Source organism: Amblyomma americanum, chromosome 7 (genome assembly GCF_052857255.1).
Source record: "Amblyomma americanum isolate KBUSLIRL-KWMA chromosome 7, ASM5285725v1, whole genome shotgun sequence".
NCBI classification, from domain to species: domain Eukaryota; kingdom Metazoa; phylum Arthropoda; class Arachnida; order Ixodida; family Ixodidae; genus Amblyomma; species Amblyomma americanum.
Window position 1 is genome coordinate 84,540,945 of NC_135503.1, and position 14,809 is coordinate 84,555,753.

Genomic DNA, 14,809 nt, shown 5'->3' on the forward strand with positions numbered 1-14,809 from the left:
TTCGCACATAGGGCACCTCTTAGCGAAGAACCGAGAGCCGGTCAAACAACCCAAATATAGCCGGTGAAGTTGTCGCCACATACGAAGACTACAGATCATTGTGAGCATTTTCACGATGATTGTGTAGACGCGTACGCAAGTAGACATATCAGAATATATGCTGACCCAAAGCGAGCCGCGGACAGCACGATAAAACACCGCATTCCTGCTCTCGCCATATCCTCCACCCCTTCTTTGGTACCTTGCTTCGAATGGCTCCGGTGGTAACCAGCCATCGGTTCCACTTTCGTCTTCTGAAGTATTGCCCTTATACTTCCACAATAACCACCCTCGTAGTGGTTTCCATGCAAACACACATATCGGTTCCGCCGACGACTGCGGCATACTACTACTCCCAGGAATGGGCGCTGAAGAGCTGTCGCTGCAAATTCATCTTCCCGCCGGCTCATTTTTGCATAGCTGGAAACGTGGTACCTGACGATCTTAACCGTAGCTAATAGAATAGTTCGATCGTTGAGAATAAACAAATGCGGTGTTCGAGTTCCAAGTAACCATGGATGAAAATTGCATGTTTAATTACTGGATTCCTAGCATGAGGCGCATTTATTGCATCAATAAGAATTTAAGGAATACATTTGGTGCGCGTTGGATTTTTTTTGTAGTTAGAGGCGCCAAGGTCTGTATAGAATATTCAACGAAATAGGAGTACCGCTACAGCGGAGAATGGGAATCGCACTGAGATATAATGCTGAGCATTATTGCGTTCGCCACGCTGCGGCGAACATTATCGCATTTCTGTGGCCTACACCCGTCGACTGCCCACAATGTTAAATGCTAGGCGGGAGTGCGCATGATTGAAATACCAGTGTATGTCATCTTGCTTCTTCGTTGATTTCCAGTCTGCCGCAGCATTCATCCCAGAGGTCCCTCTGTTTACCCACCGCGCAGGGGGAACCCTGCACAGCGAGGGCCGCCTAGTCGTCAGGAGGACCACATAGGTCACCTGACATTGTGACGTCATCACAACCTGCCAAACAGATTGTGAGCTAACTTCCCACCGTGGCAGGTGACAGTTTAAGTGATGGTTTCTAGCGAGAGGTTGCTCGGGAAGAGAAACCTGGCTGCCACAAGCCTCTCCAGTTGGAGGTCCTTCAAACGCAGGGCAGTGGCGCATCGCTGAACCACTGCGCGACTGCACCAGGTGTAGTATTAGGGCTCCCAGCATTCTATAGGTGTAAGGAAAAGAATGGCCAATTCCGCATATACGAGAATTACCCTAATAACGCTGTCGCATCCCTTAGCGAAAAAAGGCAGTTAAAAATGCATTTCGAATTCACTGTATTAATTTCGCATTATTTTTGCATTTTGCCTCTATGCTTAAATTGCCATACGAATGCTTTCTCAGTATGCTGGGAGTACTATTTTGAACATTCTTACAAATCCATCCAAAAATTCATTTTCTGTCCGCTTAGTATATTTATTATACATTAAAGATATTCTAAAAATACACGTTAGATACATAAAAATATTCTAAAAAATATACAATTACAACATAAAAATATGCAATATATATATATATATATATATATATATATATATATATATATAAAGATGCACCAACTCGCTCAGTTGTCGGTTCTTCTATATATATATATATATATATATATATATATATATATATATATATATATATATATATATATATATATATATATATATATATATATATATATATATATATATATAGAAGAACCGACAACTGAGCGAGTTGGTGCATCTTTAAGCCGTGGTAAAAACAGCGCAGCGACGACAGACACAGAGAAGACAGAAGACGGACAAGCGCTTGTCCGTCTTCTTCTATCTTCTCTGTGTCTGTCGTCGCTGCGCCGTTTTTACCACGGCTTAAATATATATATATATATATATATATATATATATATATATATATATATATATATATATATATATATATATATATATATATATATATATATATATATATATATATATGTACACACACACACATTGCACTACAACAAAATACACCAGAAAATGCAATTAAAAAATTAAAAACATATTGACTTCGCCTTACAAAAGGTCTGCTAGTCGGATTAACGGAATAATACTGATAAATGTTTTCAACAGGATAAGTAATGACTGGACTGGTTATAAGCATCAGGAGACAGAATGTAATTCGAGGCAATAAAATGAATGAGAAATAATAGCCTCTCCTGCACCACTACTGTATCGCGGGTATAATCTCAAAAGTAATATAAAAATATGGCCCTAAGGCAATATAAATTTTGCCACCCGAGGGTGGAAAGAAATCAATAAGGGAATGCTGCTACAGCGACCGACTGCCGAGGGATCGGGCCCAGGGAGACTCGCCTGACCTCCCCTGGGAAGTAGCGGAAGGGGTTGGATAAACGGGCTATGGGACTTGAGATGGGAATGGGGACAGCGAGTTTTGGCTCTGATCCTTCATTGTCTCGACTCCTTTGCTGGCCTGTCTGGCCAGGGAAAGGAAAGCGTCAATATTGCCCAATGGTGCAGCTCCGATTACGGGATGCCCAACCACCCGCAAACGCAACGGGCTCCGACCGCCGGGGATAGGAAAACCCAACCCGGGGTCAGCTGCCTCGAGCTCCTCCACGACTTTGATGGTTTGTTTCGGACATGCCAGCTACTTGCCTTCGAGGGCTTTTCGCGGTTTTTCGGCAGAAGTTTGTGTGGTGTGATCCAGCCAGTAGAATCTCGTGTCGTCACCCTATCGGCCCTTCGGCCCTGGGAATCATGACCGAACACCTCTGCAGGACCCACCTGTGCTTCCAACTAACCAACCATGCACTTATTTTCTCCCGTAGATTGCTCCACGCTTACTGAGGAGGGTGTGTTCAAGACCGGGCTGACCTAGCTGCAAACCAAGAAGGTGTCTTAGGGTGTGATGACCAGGGACTACTCCGCCTGTACTCCACAACATCGACAGTTCTTGCACTGGTCGTACTACGCACCCCTACCTCGGGGTCCCGCAATGGCCATCACAGCCCCGCGGTAAGCCGTGAGGCTGCCTCTCCGAGGGCATCGATTCCGAGGAGCCTGGCTGCTGTAAGTCCCCGCGCGGACCTGGCCTCTCCGTAGCCAGAAACCGGCGCGTCGATCACCAGCCGCTCATGCCCCCGCGTGCAGAGCTGGATGCATGCATATGAAAACCTTTTGACTTTTGACATGCCTTCCGTGCCGGATTCCGTGGGTCCAGTCTGATCATATAACCAGGCCTGCCTCCACTCATGCAATGAACCTCACGGGCGCGACTGGCCCTTTGTCGCGGATCTGCCCGGAGAACACCCGGACCGAAAGAATGGACTAGGCGAAAGGGTTAGGTGTAGGATGGCCAGGCTTCAAGTGTAGTGGTCCTAAAAAAGCTTGCCTATAAATTCTGGAGAAAAGAAATTTTCAACGGTTAAGAGTTTATGAATAGAATTTTAAAAATACTGTGCGATTTTACTTAACAATCCATACTTCTGGAGATCTCCTCTCAGCAGGCCTGCATTTCTTTCGCCAGTAACGTTTTTGCTATCGTCAAAAACCCACAAAGACGCACATTTAATACACCTTACTTGACACACACACTACCACAAAAACTAACAGTACTAACACAAAACACAAAGACTATAAATACACACGACCCGGGAACACTGCTACCACGTCTACTACTAGCGTTCTACAGTTGGTGGTCGGCGTTCGTGTTCACGGTTGGTTCGGTGCGGCTGCGGCGTTGCATGGGTCCAGCAGCCGGCGTCGAGGTGGCGCTCGACGTGCTTGGGCTGGCGTCGCTGGCGACGTCGTTGGCTGTGTCGTAAAAGCTCCAGGTCCAAGCGCCCGTGGAGTTGATGCCAGTGTTATTGGCGTTGGGGGCACCACCCGGATGGGTGGCAACAGCGCTGGAGACACACCTGGCCGTAGCAGGTGGAAGCGTCCTCCGTTGACTCTCCGAAACGGACTCAGGAACGGCACGAAGTCCAAGATGCAAAGCCGAAGAACGCGAGCTCACCGGAGCAGTGGCCGGCGTCGCTCTCTTCCAGCCGAAGCGTCCCTGACGCGCCGGAGCCTCCGCTTCTATTTTCTTCCCCCCTGTGCCTCGCTCTCTCTCCTCCTTTTAAAGCCTTGGCGTTAGTCCACGTAAGCCTTGTCGTACTCTTCTCCTTCCCTTCTCCACCAATCATCACTCTCCACTTCACCGAATGCTTCTCCACCAATCATTTCTCTCCGCGTCACCGAATGCTTCTTCGTCATCTTCATTAATTTTCGGTTAATCCACGTCGTCTTCTTCACACCTCTTTCCTTCATAATTTTATTTTCGACTCACTATTATATGTGACACCCTCACTGTCGCTTGGGAGTCGCTGCCACTCCCATAGAGTTTTGCACACCGAGAGGACGGGCCCGGCCAAGCCCATCCCCACCGCTGGCGTTGCACCGGAACAAAGCCTAGTAGCCGAAACTACACCGGCCCGTATTCGGTTGCGGCGGGGGGGAGGGGGGCACGTGCAGGCCGCACGGTCGGATTTACAGCCCTGTCACAGCTTTTCAGTCGGCGAATCTAGAAGTAACTGGTAGAATTTAAAACATTGCGGTTTTTATTGGTTGGCGCGTCGTCAGATCACAATCTTGGTCCATGTCGTCGATGCCATGAGTGTTCACCCTGATCCATCTAAGATCCGCGACGTGAAAGACTTCCCGGTGCTGTGTATCTGCAACGACGTACGGAGCTACTTGGGGCTGTACTCCTACTTCCGCCGATTCGTGCCCGGTTTTGCTGACATCGCCCGCCCCCTCGGTGATCTGCTAAAAAAGGACATGACTTTTACCTTTGGACCCCTACAAGAAAACGCATTTGCCGCTCTAATCTCGAAGCTCACCACCTCGCCCGCCTTGGCACACTTCGATGTGGCCGCTCCCACTGAAGTCCGCACTTACGCCAGCGGTCACGGAATCGGCGCTGTCCTTTTTCAGCGGCAAAATCTGGGTCTGGCCGTATCATTGCCTATTCCAGCCGCCCCTCCTCTCTACATCAGAGCGCAATTACTCCATCACGGAACGCTCGTACTTGGCCCTTGTGTAGGCCGTTGGCAAATTTTGCCCGTATTTGCACGGCCGCTCTTTTACAGTTGTCACCGACCAACATGCGCTCTGCTGGCTCTCCTCACTGAAATATCCTACTGGCCGGCTAGGTCGCTGGGCTTTACCCCTACTAGACTACGATTACACCGTGGTCTATAGGTCCGGTCGGCTACACACCTATGTTGATGGCCTCTCCCGAAATCCCGTTGATTGTTCGGACCATTCTGGCAGTGACTGCACTGCCAACCGGTTCTCGCTCTCTGCTATTACTCAAGTTGGCGATGCGCAGCGACGGGATATCGAGCTCCGCTCTATTATTGACCGCCTCAACTCCTCCTCATCTGACCCTGCTCTGCGCTGGTTTGTGCTGCATCATGACACTCTTTACCGTCGAAGCCTGAACCCCTCCGGACCCGACCTCCTGCTCGTTGTGCCAAAGCACCTGCGCACTGATGTCCTCCGCGAGCTCCATGACCTTCCCACTGCTGGTCATCTGGGCGTCACGCGTACTTACGCCCGCGTGCGTCGTCGCTTCTTTTGGCCCCGCCTCTACCAGTCCGTACGCTGCTGCTATGTTCGTGCCTGCGACCAGCGCCCGCACCGGAAACGTCCTGCCGCTCTCTCAGATGGTATGCTCCAACCTGCTGATGTGCCCCCTGAACCTTTCTATCGTGTTGGTTTGGATCAATGGATCAATACTGATCAATGTTTTCAACCGCAAAAGTAATGACTCAACTGGTTAAAACTATCAGGAGACATATATTAGTGTGGGCAGAATCAGGAGACATACAAACCCAGATAAAACGCGTTCTCATCAAGAATTCTATGCAAATGCGAGGTGTCGTGACGGAACATGGACGTGATAGATGTCGCCACGCAGGAAATGCCGACGGAAAGTGATGTCAGCAAACAGGAACTGCTCCGACAAGTGTGATACTTGGCTGAAATATACCTCCAGAGAGGAGACACATTATTATGCCCGGTGAGGCGCCTTTTGCGCAAAGGCTGTGTGCCCCCAAATGGTCGCACAAGTGTCGAAGAGATCGCGTTCGAATCTGCCGTTTATCTAGAACTGAATTGGTAGTCGTAACTTAAGTCAGGCATCGGTCAGGAGTCGGACTGTCAACCCTCAAATACATGGGCGTCTATGGGAGCCTTTGCCAGTGAAAGTCCTCTTCGCTGGAATTTTCGGGCCCGGAGGCGCGCATGGCGCCATTGCCCGTATAGTGCTATCGCGCTACCCACACTTAATACAAATAAGTGGTGATTGCCTTTCTGCTAGAAGTTAACGTAAACGAATGGACGACAGAAAAGATAGAGATTTCACTGTTCCCGGAAACGTGATTTCGAGCACTAGGTTGTTCCACGGCAACTTAAAGTGCGCTGCAAATATGCTGACGCGGACTACCCGTTTGTTAGGATATTAGTATACTACGAACGAATTTCGTATTTACGAAAGTACACTTGAAATGCATTGCCAACATGTCATTTCACCAAGCGCGATTTCGAGCACTAACGGTTAACCGTGAGCTTGAAGTGTGCTGCAAATACGTTTACGCGGACAGCACATTCATTAGAATTTTTTTATTATTATTTTGGACTTTGGACAAATTAAAGTCGTATTTGCGAAAGTACGCGTTCATTACATTTCCATCATAAATTCCATTTCCCGAAACGCGATTTTGAACACTAGATTGTTTAATGGCAGCTAAAAGTGTGCTCGAAATATGTTAAAAGGATTGCTCCTTTTTTACAACTGAAGTGCAACTTCAGACGAATTAATTTTATATTTACGAACGTACACATTAAATACATTGACAAGATGCTAAAACTGCATACACATTTTCGTCACGCGTTTGAAGCGTGCTCGAAACATGCTTTAAATGTGGCGTATACTTCAAATGACATAATTTCATATTTACGAAAGTACACCTTTAATACAATGACAAGACGAGAAAACCGCATACATACTTTTTCACGTGTTTGAAACGTGATCGAAACATGATTTATTTGACCTATACTTCAGTCGAATTATTTTCATATTTACGAAAGTACACTTTTAATACATTGACAAGATGCTCAAATTGCATACATATTTTTTCAGGTGTTTAAACGTGCTCGAAACATCGTTAAAGTTCGGTATATTTCGAATAAAATCATTTTATAATTACAGAAGTACACATTTAACACATTCCCTCAATGCTAAAAGCGAATTTATATTTTGTCACGTATTTTAAACGCGCTCGAAGCATGCTTTAAGTGACGTATTTTTGTCAAATTTTAAGAATATATTTCGGATACCAAGTATAAAATTTCAGGAACCTTTTTCTGGCATATCTTTAGAGCATTCAAGAATACAAACTATGTTTAAAATACATTTAAAGAATCCCGCAGTGTTTTCCAAAAGTATTAGTTTTCGCTAAGGGACCACACCGTGAATGTGGAGCTTAAATGTGCCCTCCAGTTTTAGTGCGGTAGCACGAAGGCCCCCACTGTACGATTTAGTTGACCTTTGTCTGACCCCTGTTTTGCCTTAAGAACTGAGCCTCGCCCCGGAATTGAAACTGACGTGCAGCGCACCTAATCTGCATTTGGCCTAAAAACGCTGAATCCTGGATATTTATTTTTAATCAGCAGCTTCTCCACGTGCGACAAATCTTAGGACACAGTAGATTGCAGGTGAAATACACTGTAGTTTGAAACATGCCGTTTCGTTAAACGAACCCTTAACTCCGCTTTATTCTGATGCGCCTGTCAAGCAGCTGCGACACACTTAGCAGAGAGGTAGCTAGGGCAGGCTGAGATTGGGTGGTGGCGCACGATCTAGCTCAATTGCGCACAACACTGCTTGTTCGCAGGGAAATGCGTCATAATTATAACACATGAGATAATTTCTCTCTCTCTCTCTCTCTCTCTCTCTCTATATATATATATATATATATATATATATATATATATATATATATATATATATATATATATATATATATATATATATATATATATACCGCACCGCGGTCGAAACGTTGATAAATAAAAGTGTCTTTGTAGAAGTGCCCACTTCTCTTAAATCTTCATTCTGCGGAGCCAACGCAACCTACGTTCGGAATATATATATATATATATATATATATATATATATATATATATATATATATATATCGCGTCGATGCTGTTACGGTTTACCTAACGTTTCAGTACAATTTTTTGCTTGTTTTACTTGAATAATTATTCGAGATAAATAATTATTTTTCAAATTGTAGCCTGAGACGTTCAGGCGTCAATAGGAAAGTTGTGGAGCTCCATAACTAATGCCCAACCCAGGAACTTCGAAACAGGTAGCCTTAGCGTGGCCGTTTTTATTCGGGAAAAACGGAAACCCGCGGAATTAAAAAAAATACCACGTGACAGCGCGCTCCGTCAACACCCTCTAGACTAGCTAAGGCATCTCCACATTCTCATCTCTTTTGTGGCTACGTCATCACAATACGACGGACCAGCTCTCGGCACTTTCGAGGAGCGCCCGTCGTGCCCCCACTTTCTCCAACCGGACTCCGTGATCTTGGTCAAACAACGCGTCCGCGGAGAAGTACCAGCCGAAGTATCGCATTTAAGAAAACATTTTGATGCATTTATTACTGTTTTCATGCCAAAATAAAAACTCTATTTTGTAACAATTTATACTTTTTGTTGAACCGCTTAATTTGGAAGGCAATATTGTTTTTTGTACGTGGTATTGATATACTTTTTCGTTTTCGTACAGAGTGAACGACTGGAAAATGCGTTCGCACTGCGGTAAACATCAGTGGCTCCTTCATTTGGTGAATGTAGTTGCACGTGTTCGCCTTTCTGCGTTTCTTTTTTGTTCGTGCAGCGTGTGTCTCGAAACTCAACGCTGTTTCAGAGTTAGCACCGGTACGGTAACGACGTCGGTAACGATAAGGAAGTACGTCGGTTCCGGGAGGTGTGTGTCCAGTGTGCAGGCTGTGATAATGCCTGGGCATTGCAGCGTACCGCGGTGCCGCGGAACTATGGTGGTGGGGAGCGTGTGCGAGTCTTCACCTTCCCTTCTGACCAAGCAAGAAGAGCTCAATGTATTATAGCTATCCACCGTGCAGACTTCACTCTAGGAAAGCGGTCGTAGGTAAGGAAACATTTCTTTAACTGTCGTTGTTACTCCTCCCTCAGTTGCATTGAAAACGCTGCGGGCAGCATGTTGCGAGATAATTCCTTAGTGCTGCCTCATTTGGACCGGGTAAATCTCTAAAGTCGTAGCGAAATAGTATTGCTGACATTCAGTTCACACGACCATGTATAGAAATTTCTCTCGTACTATCATGCACCTGTCTGATTTTTAAACTTCAGGTTCTAGAGCTTTTACTGTCTGTTTTTTTCTCATCCCAGGTCTGCGAGCGCCACTTTAAACCGTCCGACGTGGTAAATATCACAAGCTACACGGATACAAAGACCGGAAAAGTAATTGAAGTGGCGCTGAAGCCCGTACGGTTACGACATGAGGCTGTTCCAAACATACCTCCAGACTGCCCGGCATATCTTTGTGCCCCAATTGCAAGCACGTCTCGAGAGGCCCCAGATGAAAAGAGGACGCGCCGAGAGGCAGCTGTGTTACAAGATGCCATCAACTTGTCTATTGAAGCACACCAGGCGGAAGAGGACAGAAACAAAATTCACTACTTTCAGGCGCTGTTGAAATGTCAAGGTCTCCTAATTCTGGACGGTGGTTTCCCAGCGTGACTTTATTCTCTTCCTCAATCTGACTGTCGATGGTGCCCCAGCAATCAAAAAGTTATTTAAAGTAACCGAGGACCCCTCTCCATAGCTGTATTTTCATGATGTCAAGGTCACCAAATTTGACGGCGTGGAGATCATTCCAAAAAATGTCAATGATACTCTGTGCTTGACAAGTCTGTTGGATGCCGTTGAGAGCTCTGATAAGGTTCCTGCCTTCCGCAAACCTGAAGACAAGACAGGTAGCATATTGAAGCTCGTGCTATCTCTTCTTGAAGATGCAACAAATCAAGAAATGCAAGACGAAGATTGGCAAGATGCTTTGACAATTTTAAAGGAACAAGTCTTTCTATTTTTAAGCAAGTCACCCCGCTGCTCTTCAGAGCTGTTGTTATTTTCCAGCCTTCTATTTACCATCTCTCCTCATGCTTATAGGTATTTGCGTAACTATCGAGGTCTCACATTGCCGCATGAGTCCACGATCACGCGTGTATGCAATGCATATGTTATAAATCCAGCAGATGAGCAGCAGGTTGCTTCTTTCTTGCTTTATGCGATGATCGCGAGTTCAATGAAGGATCATGAGTTGTCAGTGGTTCTCATGATGTATGAGATCCATTTACAGGCGTATTTTGATTATAATGGTGGCACGGTTGTCGGCACTGCCACCAACACTTCAAATGCAGCAAAGACAGCTCATGTCTTCATGATGCAAAGCCTCCTGTCATCACAAAAAAGTGTTGTCCACATTTTGCCAGTTGAACATATCAATGCTCAACAACTCAACACTGTGCTCCGCAGCTTCATAAATGAGCTTGTAAAGGTTGAACTTCGCATCATTGCAGTCATCACAGATAACAGCTTTATCAATTGCAAAACAATATCTCTCTTTGGTTTGTCATCAAAAGTCAGCGGCTCCTATCCTCACCCATCAGGTCCCACTCGTACCCTTTTTTTCGTTACTGACCCTGTTCACTTCTGGAAATGTATTCGGAACAATTGGATAAACCAAAATAACCATGAAACATGCATGTTTTTTCCTTCACTTATGAATTGCTAACTGAATTGCATGTTCCTCGAAGAATCATCACTACTAATGGCAGGTCACCATGGTTCACCCGGTCATTAAAACGCCTTGGTAACAAAAAAAGACGGTTATATTCCAGGGCAAAGTCATCGGGAAAACCTTTACATTGGGCAGCACTCAGAGGTGTGGTTGAGGAGTACAAAAATGCGTTAAAGATAGCCAAGGAGCGATATTTTAACGTCACTCTGCCATCACTTTTACTAACTGATCCAAAAAAGTTCTGGAACGTTGTCAACTGTTCAGTCCAGCCATCAGTTTCTCTTCTCGATGCGCAATCAAATCCCATCCCTATTAGCGACAGTGCTATGGTACTTAATGAAACTTTTGCTAAGGCATTTTATCTCTCCTCAAGCGCATCACTACCGGATTATAATGGTCACATCACATTCCCAATGAATCCCATTCATTTTGATTTTGAAGGCATCATAACTATCATAGATCACATGAAACTATCCTCTTCTTGCGGTCCAGATAATATCAGCAGTAAAATTCTGAAAAACACCAAAGTATATTCTGCCATAATACTGTCAAAATTATTTCAGCAATCCCTACAAGACGGTGAACTCCCAGATGACTGCAAATTGGGTAAGGTGGTTCCACTCCACAAATCAGGCGACAAACACCTTTAACTCAACTATCGACCAATATCATTAACCAGCATTCCTTGCAAGATAATGGAGCATGTCATCCTGTCTCACCTAGCTAACTTTCTTGAGTCATCTTCGTTCTTCAACTGTGCACAACATGGTTTTAGAAAATACTTCTCTTGCGAAACACAATTAATAAGTCTTACGAGCAATATTAACTTCATACTTGATCATGGCACTGAGGCTGACTGTATTTATTTAGATTTCGCAAAGCATTTGACACAGTGTCGCACAACTTACTTCTTTACAAACTAAGTAAACTTAATATTGATCATAATGTACTAAGGTGGATTGAGTGCTTTTTGTCTAACCGATTGCAGTATGTACACGCTAATGGCTTTAACTCGTCATCCATTCCTGTGACCTCCGGCGTCCCACAAGGTTCTGTCATAGGTCCTTTGCTGTTCCTTGTATATAATAATGACCTGCCTAACAATGTAACATCTTCAGTAGGACTCTTTGCGGACGCTTGTGTCGTTTACCGCGAAATAAAAAATACGAATGACGTTGAATTACTTCAGGCAGACCTAACGACTATCTCTAACTAGTGTTCACAATGTCAAATGACTCTTAATACGACTAAATGCAAAGTAATGCGCTTTTCCCGTCGCGAAAATTCAAGTCCCGTTGCCTACACTATTTCTTCTTCCTTGCTAACACACGTGGAAACTTATAAATATCTCGGCGTCATTCTAACATCAGATCTAACTTGGAAAGCACACGTCAGCTCTATAATAGCTTCCGCTAACCGCATGCTTGGATACCTTAAGCGCAATTTTTACTTAGCACCAACCCCTGTCAAGCTTCTTCTGTATAAGTCACTTGTGCGCTCAAAATTAAAATACGCTAACTCTGTACGGGACCCTTTCACTAACACACTCATCGACGCTCTAGAAGCTGTGCAGAATAGAGCAGCGCGTTTTATTGTGCGCAACTATGATCGTGCTTCCAGTGTCACAGAAATAATAAATAGTTTATCGTTAACCCCTCTTGCTCTGCGCAGAAAAGTGTCCCGTCTGTGTCTGTTTTTTTAAATTTACAGCATGAACTACTCTGAAAGAAGCATTGATCACAATACCAACATATGTTTCATCTCGCATCGATCACTCACGGAAAGTTGGCGTTTCTCGTTGCCGGACAACATCCTGCATAAATTCCTTTATTCCAAAAACATCGTCGGAGTGGAACCACCTACTACCACATATTGTAGCTGCAAAATACGTTGATGAGTTTAGGGCACTGTGGTCATTACATTATGGTTTATCATAGCCTCAGTTGGTTCACTTCGTTTTGTATATTGTGTATTTAGCCCTGTTCCTCCTTTTTTTTCTCTCTCGCATGCACTTTGTTCTGTTAATAGCCTTCTGCCATCGTACCCGTTCAATGTTTCTACGAAGGGTGATGTTCTAGTTCATATCTTTGTGTTTACATGAAATGTTTTTTGACTGTTTTTGTGAATTTATTCGTTTTGGTGTTCGTATTCCTAATTATTGTATTGTTTCGCTTTTTTGAATCATGTATTTTCTTGCAGCTAGCTTCTTTTTTTTTGTAGGCATGCCTATGTATGCGTTAACCCCCTTTTTGTAAGAGCTTCATTTTATATCTATGTACCACTCCCCTCAATAATGCCCTGTGGGCCATGAGGGTATCAGAAATAAATAAATAAATTTGAACTGCAACCCAAAACTTATCACTGCTTCGTTCAAGACCCTCCGTCATCTTCACCTGAAAGAAGAAGACCTCCTTATCAAAGCTGCTCCAACACTGTCAGTAAAGGCCCTCAATCCATCTTACATGGAAAGGCAAAATGTGAAGCTTGCACTGAAAGTGCTCTTGAAACATGCGGTCAACGCTATGCACTGCAGCATGCAGCTGGAACAGCGGAATTTTTAAAGGTTGTCGAAACCTGGTGGAGGACTGTTAATGTGAAGTCGCCTAGCGAAGGATGCCAGCTTCGTGATGACCTGCAGACTCCCATTGCAGAAACGTTGTTTCCACAAGTTGAATTCCTTCAAACCATCATGCAGTGGCTTGACCGCTGGGAGAGTTTGAAGTTTAACGATGGAATTCTTACTCGGGAGACCCACAGTGCCTTCCGTCTCACTACGGAAGTCTTGGTCAAGATAAAAGAATTGCCTTGAAGACCTTGGATTGGACTACGTACTTCTGGGGAAGTTCCAGACAGACTGCTTGGAGGAAAGCTTTGGCAAGTATAGGCAGCTTTCCGTGTCGCAGTACTATGTGTCCATCAGATAATGGTTCGAATCCGAACGCAAGCTTCGCCTAGAAAGAGCCCTGGCGCTTCCAGACATGGATTCAGGGGCACCTGCTGTCAGCAATGATGAGGCGATTTTACAGAGGTTCAACATTGAAGTAAATGACAAGGACTTCGAAATGAAGGCACAAAATCTTCCAGCTATAACGTACGTGTCCGGATACTGCGCCCATGAAACACTTAAAAAACTTGCATGCACTGCTTTCCGAGCAAATTTGATAGAAGATGAAGACATAATAATTGAGAATGCTGAAAATATAGCAAACATGAATCGCGGAGGGCTCAAGCTCCCCCAACCTCAAGTTGTTAATGCTGTAATGACTGCTGAAATGGTCCTGGGCAAGCTGCGAAGTGAAAATAATGCTGTGCATTTCGATTCTCTAGGGGACCAAAGGCAAGCCCTTTTCACGCTGGCTACCAACCTGATAGAAGACGGTGACAGGTTTCACGAATGTGAAAGCGGTCATAGTCCTCACTTGTTCATGCATCACATTCTTAGCGCTGCAACAAACATTCTGCTGAAAAACTATTCTAAAAATAGGAACGACAGTCTTGTGGAAGCAAAAGTTGCTCAAAACCGGAAGCTTAACACATTTAAATCTTGACTGTTCTGACTGCTTGTGTTGCACGTCTGAAAGTTTTCTGAACGCTTGTACTCTGGAATAAACATTTCCGTGAAAGACATGAGAGCGTTGACAATGTTTGGCAACTGCAATTAAGAGCATATATAAGGGCGGAGGCTATGTAAACCCTCTTCCTTGAATAAATCCTGTTGAAAGTGAAGCGCTCGTCCTGTCGTCTTACTCGTTCGTGTTGCCATTTTACGCTCTCATGTCTTTCACGGGTACGCACCAATAAGCCCCGCAGAAAGTACTTGTTAATAAACATATCCTTTTTATGTAACACAGCTTGCTTCAGTTTTATCAAATC

At 44.6% G+C, this 14,809-nt stretch overlaps 1 pseudogene; it reads left to right on the forward strand.

The window, feature by feature from the left end:
* The first annotated feature begins 9,113 nt into the window (after positions 1 to 9,113).
* Positions 9,114 to 14,484, forward strand: LOC144097887 (uncharacterized; annotated as a pseudogene).
* Positions 14,485 to 14,809: the final 325 nt, after the last annotated feature.